General features: G+C 42.9%; 1 long non-coding RNA gene and 6 other non-coding genes across 7 annotated transcripts in view; all 7 read right to left on the minus strand.

The window, feature by feature from the left end:
* Nucleotides 1–2543: 2543 nt before the first annotated feature.
* The window catches only part of LOC113407505, a 10242-nt gene continuing 4046 nt past the window's right edge, over nucleotides 2544–8739 (minus strand). Inside the window, exons 2-8 of the long non-coding RNA XR_003370002.1 lie at nucleotides 8350–8392; nucleotides 7756–7783; nucleotides 7113–7162; nucleotides 5953–5992; nucleotides 4450–4503; nucleotides 3201–3242; nucleotides 2544–2981 (exon numbers count right to left, since the gene is read on the minus strand). This is a non-coding gene — a long non-coding RNA (uncharacterized LOC113407505). The remainder of the gene's footprint in view (nucleotides 2982–3200; nucleotides 3243–4449; nucleotides 4504–5952; nucleotides 5993–7112; nucleotides 7163–7755; nucleotides 7784–8349; nucleotides 8393–8739) is intronic.
* LOC113407570 lies at nucleotides 3785–3867 on the minus strand. The gene has a single exon (XR_003370012.1). It is a non-coding gene; the product is annotated as a small nucleolar RNA snR60/Z15/Z230/Z193/J17 (small nucleolar RNA).
* On the minus strand, nucleotides 4585–4664 carry LOC113407578. The gene has a single exon (XR_003370020.1). It is a non-coding gene; the product is annotated as a small nucleolar RNA SNORD79 (small nucleolar RNA).
* On the minus strand, nucleotides 6067–6134 carry LOC113407577. The gene has a single exon (XR_003370019.1). It is a non-coding gene; the product is annotated as a small nucleolar RNA SNORD75 (small nucleolar RNA).
* Nucleotides 7616–7691, minus strand: LOC113407579. Its single transcript, XR_003370021.1, has one exon. It is a non-coding gene; the product is annotated as a small nucleolar RNA SNORD47 (small nucleolar RNA).
* Nucleotides 7896–7959, minus strand: LOC113407574. The gene has a single exon (XR_003370016.1). It is a non-coding gene; the product is annotated as a small nucleolar RNA SNORD78 (small nucleolar RNA).
* LOC113407569 lies at nucleotides 8469–8533 on the minus strand. Its single transcript, XR_003370011.1, has one exon. It is a non-coding gene; the product is annotated as a small nucleolar RNA SNORD44 (small nucleolar RNA).

Below are 8739 nucleotides of genomic sequence, written 5' to 3' on the forward strand. Positions count from 1 at the left end.
GCTTCAACCAAGTCAATTTGCCTACATTAAGTATAATCACTTCAAGTTTTGCTTTAGGCCACAGGCAATCTTAACTTAATTCAGATCCACTGCTTTTCCTCACTAAGCGTGGGATGTGAATAGAAATAGCAATGCCTCTAAAATCACTTCAGGTTCATGGCTATGCCCCTCTATCCCTGTAATAGCAGTGCTACTGAGAGGATACCAGCAGCATATACATTAACAATTGCAGCACACAGCTGGAAGCTCAATGTGGAATGTAACAAATCACTTTTTATTTAGTAATTTACTCAGAGTATGTATTAATACCTGGGGGAGCAAACAGCTGTGCATATCTCTCTATCAGTGTTATAGAGGGCGAACAATTTATGAGTTTGCCCTGCATAAGCTTTATGCAGGGTAAAACGGATTTATCTGGGTTTAGACCCCATTGGGAGTTGAGCATCTGAGTGCTAAAGACAAGCACACTCCTGTGAGCTGTTTTTGGGTAAACTTGCAGTTTTGGGACAAGTGATTCAGATCCTGAGTCTGTGTTGGAGCCAGACAGGAGTGGCTGGCTCAGCAAGACAGGGTGCTGGAGCCCTAAGCTGGCAGGGAAAACAGAAGCAGGGGTAGTCTTGGCACATCGGGTGGCAGCTCCCAAGGGGGTTTCTGTGATCCAACCAAGCATATCTGTACTTTACCCCCTCCACAAAAAGCATGCACCTGAAGTTCTTTAGCCACAGCTAGGCTACACTCAAATGAAAAAGCACAGTTCAGCACAAAGCCACCAGCTCACTCCTTTGATAGCATTAGGCCAGGCAGTAAATTCTCATGTTCAGCTATTCAGAGTCCAGTTAGATGAGAAGGGTATTTCTACTCAGTGGAGTTAGGACTATTGCTTGAGTCTGAGAAACTTTAGTGCAGGATCTAAGTGTTTAAAGCAGCATAAAGCTTAAGCCTATTTCCTTCTCAGGTTTTTTCCCCTTCAGTATTCAAAGTGCTGTACTAAATTGTATAGGTTTCAGAGTAGCAGCTGTGTTAGTCTGTATCCGTAAAAAGAACAGGAGTAGTTGTGGCACCTTAGGGCTGGTCCACACTGGGGCAGGGGATCGATATAGGAAACGAGAATAGCGTAGCTGAAGTCGACATTTTCTATATCAAACTAAAAGTACTTGATTTGGGTCCACGCGGTGCAGGCAGGCTCCCCCGTCAACAGCGCTTCCTCCTCTCGGCGAGCAGGAGTTCCGCAGTCGACGGGGGAGCGCTTCTGGGATTGATCTATCGCATCCAGATGAGACGTGATAAATCGATCCCAGAAGATTGATCTCTACCCACCAAATTAGGCAGGTAGTGTGGACCAGCCCTTAGAGACTAACAAATTTATTAGAGCATAAGCTTTCATGGGCTACAACCCACTTCTTCAGATGCATATAAATTGTATAGGTAATTTCATTTACTGTTTGGCCAGCATGGCAAACTCAGCAGCACAGGTGACCATGCAGTCCCCCCAGAATTGTAGAGCACAGAATATTTCTACACTCCCCCTATCATCTCTGTCCCTAAGGTTATCACAGATTAGAAGGCAAAAAACCCACACACTATGACATGTTTTCCAAGCTCATGCAGTCCTCCCAGACAGATCAGGCACAGCTTAATGCATGTAGGCATTCAGTGGCAGAGACCAGGAAGAGTGGAGGGAGGACACAATGCTGAGACTAATAGAGGAGCAAAGCATCTGTTGGTGCTGAAGTAAAGCCAACAAGAGCACAGGCCCCTGCTGCATCCACTGCATAACCACCTACCCTCCTCCCCGTGTTCCATAGCCTCCTCACCCAGATGCCCAAGAATTCAGTGGGGGAGGCTCCAGGCACCCAGTCACTCCACTGCAGAGGATGGGCCAAGCAACAGAAAGCTGCATTCAAACAGTTTGATTTTTAGTGTGGTTACAACAAACAATGTGGCCTTGTCCTTCCCTCCTCCCCAGGCTACCTTGCCTGGTTTTTTTTTTTTAATTAATAAAGAATGCATGGTTTCAAACCAATAGTTACTTTATTTCAAAGGGGGCTGGGGGGAGGGTGGTTGGCTTACAGGGAATTAAAATCAACAAAGGGGGTGGGTTTGCATCAAGGAGAAAACTGTCACACCAAAGCCTGGACAGTCATGAAACTGGTTTTCAAAGCCTCCCTGGTGTCAGGCGCAAAATGATGGTCTGCCAGTGCTTTCACAGAGGGTGGGTTGACAGATGACATGTACCCAAAACCATGCACAGCAATGTTTTTGCCCCATTAGGCATTGGGAGCTTAACCCAGAATTCCAATGGGCAGCAGAGACTGCAGGAACTGTGGGATAGCTACCCACAGTGCACTGCTCCATAAATCAATGCTAGCCACAGTACTGAGGATGCACTCCACCAACTTAATGCACTTGGTGTGGACATATATAATTGCCTGTATAAAACTGATTTCTAAAAATTGACTTCTATAAAAATCAACCTGATTTCATAGTATAGACATACCCTGAGACTTTGAACTCATACATAATACACAACTACTCCAGACTAGTCATTTTTGATGAGTTTATTTTAGCACATTTCAATTTGTTAGACAGCTGTTATTTTACTTCTAAAGTCTACTTAGTGCTGGTTAAAAGACACACATGGCAAAAGTTTAAGTTCAGAGCAAGTCTAGTTTCTTAATTGGATATTTAAGAAGAGACCAAAGTGTGTATCAGTGTTGCCCCACTTGTCACATGCTTCTACAAGACATTCTGAACTTAATCTTTTCTGCACAAATTTGTAGGACTCTTCATCCAGAAGTCATGTCACCTTATTGTGGCAATGGGGTGGCAGAGAGACTGCTTCCCTCCAGCTTGACACACCCACTGCTGCAGGATTGACTCTGGCCCCTCCATGGCTATGCCCAAACACCTCAGAAGCAAGGGCACTGTCTTCTGTGGGAAAAACTTAGGAGTCGCTAGATACACAATCTGACATCTTCACACTGCAAGGAGAGAGACAAAAACTGTTATAGGGTGAAGCATTGAACTCTAAAGCACAAGATGTTTATTGATAGGAATAGATCAGACCTTAGATTTTCCATCACTCATCAGAGAGAGAGTTCAAGCTAAGACTGTAATCATCATCTCTCCATTCCAGAAAAGGGATCAAAGCAGCATGTCACTGTTAAGTGTTGAAGCAATGCGAGTAAAGTGATACCCACCTTTCTGGTTCCTCAACTGTCCATTCAAACCAATTTTGCTCCCTAAAGAGAAGGGAAATGGACGTTAATTAATAGTTCTCCCATCAGTAGCACCTCAGCAAGAGTGGAAATGGTTTACAGCACTGGAACTCATTTGGCAGAATCTAATTTCATCAGTAGTTACAAGTGCCCTTTCCCATCTGCATTTTGGAACCTGCACTGTAAAAGTGCAAGTGCACCAGTCTCGTGAGCTTAACTGCTAGCAGATCTGTACAACTGGATCTTAGTTTTGCAAAGGAACCTTCCTGAGCAAAGCCACGTATTTTTATATCATGTCAGTGTTTGACTGGACCTACAAGGCTCAACACCAGGGTATGTCCTTTATAAAAAGGTTCTCCTTACACACACCCCATAGAGGTTCTGCAGGCCCAGCCACTGCCCCTGGTTGTAGAATTCTGCCCTCAACAACCCATGGGCAAGTTAGGCTTCAAGTGGACATACTAATTGCCCCCAAGGAGCAGGTAATGTGGAATACAAAGGTGCTATTTTCATGTAGTCACTTTTAAGACCACAAGAGCTCTTTAATGTCAGGATTCAGCTGTAGCCAGATACATCAGATAGGAGCGAAAGACAAAGCTGTGTTCGTCATTGTGTATTCTGCTGAACTATGTTATCATCATTGTATCGGCTTAATAGCACTTTCATTCACTGGGGTGTTTAGTTTCAGGCTGTCATCCCTCTCCTACAAAGTGGGAGCATGAAAAGTTAGTGACAGACTAAGATGTGCTGGCTTTAAAGCAGCTCTTTGATTCAGAGTTACCCTAAGGTAGAATGTGACTAAAATGGGCTTCTAGCTTTGTTTGACTGCAGTGATCAGACTATATTACAGTCACCAGTAGAAGGGGCCCAATCCTGCTCCCATTAGCTTTAATGGAAGCAAGACAGACACTGTCCTTCTAATCGTCAGCCATGGAAGTCGAGCTGTTTTCTAAGAATGATTCTGCATAAAGAATTAATTGAACATTTCTGCTGGTATGAGTCAGAAGAATTCTCCTGACATCCCCATTACTGAACAGGAACTGCAGGACTAACACAAGGAAGAGTGTCATGGGAGCTGGCAGATATGGCCAAATATACGCAAAACAGTCACTGTCCTCACTAAACTGCACTGACAGTCCAATGGACCCCCAAGAAGAGATTCCAAAAATCTAAGCCTCAAGCATCACATTGATCTTTAAAATAAGCTCCCAGTACTTTGCTTTATCCTTACCTCTCAGGCAGGCAGAGGGCTGATTGCTTCACTGAATGTTTGACCAACTTTACTCTGTAACATAATAATTCAATTTTTACAAACAGGTTCTGGTTGGTAGAATTTGATTCTTAGTAGAGACAGCTTGAAGTTCTGTACTGTATCAGCATAAGAGTCCTCCTCATTCTCATTCAGAGAGATTCCCATTGTTTACAACAAAATCATCATTAACAGTACATACACAGACAGGAAGTCAGCATTTCACCAATATACTTTATAGTCAGCAGTGGAACAGTTTTATTCAATGCTGCTGGAGCTAAACAGTACTATCTCACCCTCAGTATAGACAGTGACAGTCATACTGCAGCACACAAGCCTAATTCCAACCTGCCACTGAGACACTAGCATATAAAAACAAAATATTAGGTCAAACCATATAGAGGAGATGGAGAATGCTGTTGGGTTGGGTGTGACTTTTTCTGGGAATGTCTCTGCTTTTTAGAATTGGTGGTGAACTAGCAGTGAGGTTGGTCAATTGTAAGAGTGGATGTTTCATAAAACTGACACGGAAGAGGAATCTCTTAGAATATCATTTTCATAATTACATGTCAGATAAATGCAACAGCCAACTTACCATATCAAGTCATGTCTGGTAATTCTTCTAGTCTCATGACTAAAAATGACCTCACTTATATTACAAGTATCAGAGGGGTAGCCGTGTTAGTCTGGAGCTGTAAAAAGCAACAGAGAGTCCTGTGGCACCTTTAAGACTAACCGATGTATTGGAGCATAAACTTTCGTGGGTGAAGGCCCACTTCGTGCATCCAACTTGGCCTTCACCCACGAAAGCTTATGCTCCAATACATCGGTTAGTCTTAAAGGTGCCACAGGACTCTGTTACTTATATTACAGACATCTATAAGCAGCAAAGCCTCAGCACTACATTCTTAGAAACATCTTCAGTCCACTATGGCTTTGGGTCTGTGCAGAGAGCTGTGTGGCTTTAGAATTTACATAACAGCCATACTGGGTCAGACCAAAGGTGCATCTAGCCCCAGAGTTCTCAAACTGGGGGTGAGGTCATGAGGTTGTTACATGAGAGGTTGTGAGCTGTCAGCCTCCACCCCCAAACCCTGCTTTGCCTCCAGCATTTATAATAGTGTTAAATATTTGAACATGTGTTTTTAACTTATGGGGGGGGGGTTGCACTCAGGCTTGTGTGTGAAAGGGGTCACCAATTCAAAAAGTTAGAGAACTAGTGATCTAGCCCAATATCCTGTTTTCCGACAGTGCCCAATGGCAGGTGCTTCAGAGGGAATGAACAGAACAGATAATCAAGTGATCCATCTGCAGTCACCAATTCCCAGCTTCTGGCAACTGTCCAGAGCTAACTCTAAAAAGCAGAGCAGCTCATAATGGCTGCAAACACTTTATTCAAGGCACATATCTAGCATAGTGTGTGCTTCCACTGTCAGCCAGGGAACCAGAGCAAAGACTCTACTCCAAGTTGAAGTGAAGAGTTACCTCAGCAAAGTGATCCTTTTTCCAGGAGTGCGCTCCAGCCCTGGAGGGGAAAAAAAAAATTCAAATGTTACATGTCATTCTTTGCTCTGCCTGCAGACATACTACTAGTTTCAAAGCCTCAGAGTGAAGTTTTCAGAAACCTGTTCTGTCCACTACTCTTATAATCCAAGTCATCACAGGCTTCAATTCTAGCCACAAGCCAAGTGACACTGTTTGTTCAGTTGTAAAGGAAAGCACGGGGGAAGGTAACCTCTATCATACAGCTGCAAGGGAGGCATCCTAGATATGCAGTTAGTAGATTTTAATGTGGATTCCAAGTGCAGTGAATAGACTCAGTCTGGTTTCACAGCTAGAATCCTCTCTGAACATTTACATTTTGCAGGTACTGGAGGAATAGTCTCGTACTAATCAGACACCAATATCAATGTTGGCGAATTTGCACCTATATATGACTCTTGCAGACAACGAGTCATCACTGTGGTCCAGTGGCTAGGGCCCAGGAGACCAAGGTTCTGCACAGATGTGTACTATGCAGTTTTAATCATTTCATCCCATGAAATACTCTGCTGCAAGAATTGCCATCACCATTTCGCAGAGTGACCCAAAGTGCTATAGTAGGAATTTAAGCTTTTTGTAAGTTACTCCCATGTTGCTTCTGTGGTATCATAGTGTTAAAGTGGGTGCAGGAGGCATATTCAAAACAGAAGAAAATTTAGGAGCATCTCAAGATGGGTAAGTCCCACCTTACAAGCCTATTAACATTTTTCGTGAGTGCTCTGTGTTGGCCCCCCCTCTGCTCTCATTTAAGTTAATGGGAGTTTACCCCCACTGACTATAGTGAGAACAGTGCTGGGCTAAAACTGAGGTTTTTTTTGAAACCCCAGTATCTTACAACTGGAACAAGGGCTTGCTCCTTAATTGTTTAGAGGCGCACCTACCACACATCTCCGCATTCTTGAAAGTGTTAGTGTTTGACAGTAGTACACATCTGTATCTAGGATCAGAGTTTAAAACTATAGTATTTAAGTGAAGCCACTGAGCTTCATACAAGCACAACAACGAAAGGTTGGTCCCATCACACAATGCAGTTACTTTTACAGGATTAAAACCCAGCTGGTTTTGCCACATATAACCCAAAAGGAACAGAATAAGATACAAACCTCTCACTTGAAATGCTGTCCTGATCATCCATCATCTTCTAATATTAATGCTTATGGGGGAAAAGAAAGTTGTTTTAAAGTGTACTATAACATGAATTAGTAACCCAAACTAGCTAGACTATAACCCGCTCGACTAGATTTCCTCGATCTACAGTGTGGAAGACTAGCAGAAGTGATCAAGTGAAGTATGAACCAGCTTTTAAAAAGCTTTGTTAATTTAATCATTTAAGGGGGTGAACAGATCATTCCTTGGCCCATCCTAAGCAGTAGAGGTCTCAGACCCCATCATCTGAGAGGTGTTCATCCAGACATAAGTGTCATTTAAACTGGTAACCTTTAGAGCAAAAGGGACAAGTTAAAGTATTCTAACAGTTGAGAAGCCACAATACACTCCATGTATTCAGTACATTTTTAAAATCCCTTCCACTCCAAGCTTCTGGGCCAGTCATTGTTTAGAGGACACACTGCCTTTCCCATTTCGAACTCTGACAGAGCAAGAATGTAACCTCAGAGTAAATGGAACGGAAAGGAGTAATATCACGGACATTCATTTGGCAGAATCTAATTTCATCACTGGTTACAACAATGCTCCTACTAGCTACAAGTTAACAACTTATTGGTCTAAACAAAAATACATACTCACCCAAATTTATTCAAGACAGGGCCAGGACCTAACAAGCAGAAGTGAGAGCATTAGTTTCTTTTTGACAGGAGTAAAAAGGAAGCAATTCTGCATAAAGTAAAACAGTGTGTCTTCATTTCTGTATTACTTCATTTACGGGGTCTTTCAGTAATGAAGTAGTCCACATACTGATTTCAGGTCAGACATTTGTCAACATCATTATAAACCCTGTAGGAGACAGCTGCTATGTGTATTAGCCTACAACATTCCACGATTCCCTAGAACACAAGTCTTCAAAATCCACTGTGGCTGTTTATCCACAGGTCTCAAAACAAAGCATTAAGTCTCTGGTGAAGCACTACTTTGGATTATCCTTAAGTGAGCCCTGCAGGCTAACAGTACCTGAAATCTTGTGGCAGAAAAGGGAAAAGGACAAGCCAGGAAACCTCACAGGAATTCTACATTAAGAACTTTAGTATGATTTCCACCATAATGCATGAGACCCTTAGATGCCAGCACCTGGACACCAGACTGTAGCAGGGAACCGAATTATTTATTACATTATGTCAATAGCGAAGTTAAAACCAAAGCAAAACTAGCAGACTGATGACTTACCACTGCTAATAACAGCACTCTGTACATCCAAGTCACCCCAGTCCTGGAATGAAGCAGAGTGTCAGGACAACCCAGAGACAACCAATCATGAAACAGGAAAATCCAAGCCAGATGCCTGAAATCAGATAGAGCTAATTACAGACCTCCATGATTGAGTCAGTCTATTTGCATCTCATCATACAGGCTGCTTGTATGGACTGGGCAACAAACTGTTTTTAACTAAAATCTGTGTGGTGGGGATAGGCTGTGGTGGAGTATCAGATGAGAAACGGTTCTCTCATGTCAATGGGAGCTGTACATGTTTGCTACACTAGGCAAGTTGCCACCAAGAGTCTGTGGCACCTTATAGACTAACAGATGTATTGGAGCATAAGCTTTCATGGGTGAATA

This window comes from Terrapene carolina, unplaced genomic scaffold, assembly GCF_002925995.2.
Source record: "Terrapene carolina triunguis isolate 2854851 unplaced genomic scaffold, T_m_triunguis-2.0 Scaffold212, whole genome shotgun sequence".
In the NCBI taxonomy this organism is placed as follows: domain Eukaryota; kingdom Metazoa; phylum Chordata; order Testudines; family Emydidae; genus Terrapene; species Terrapene triunguis.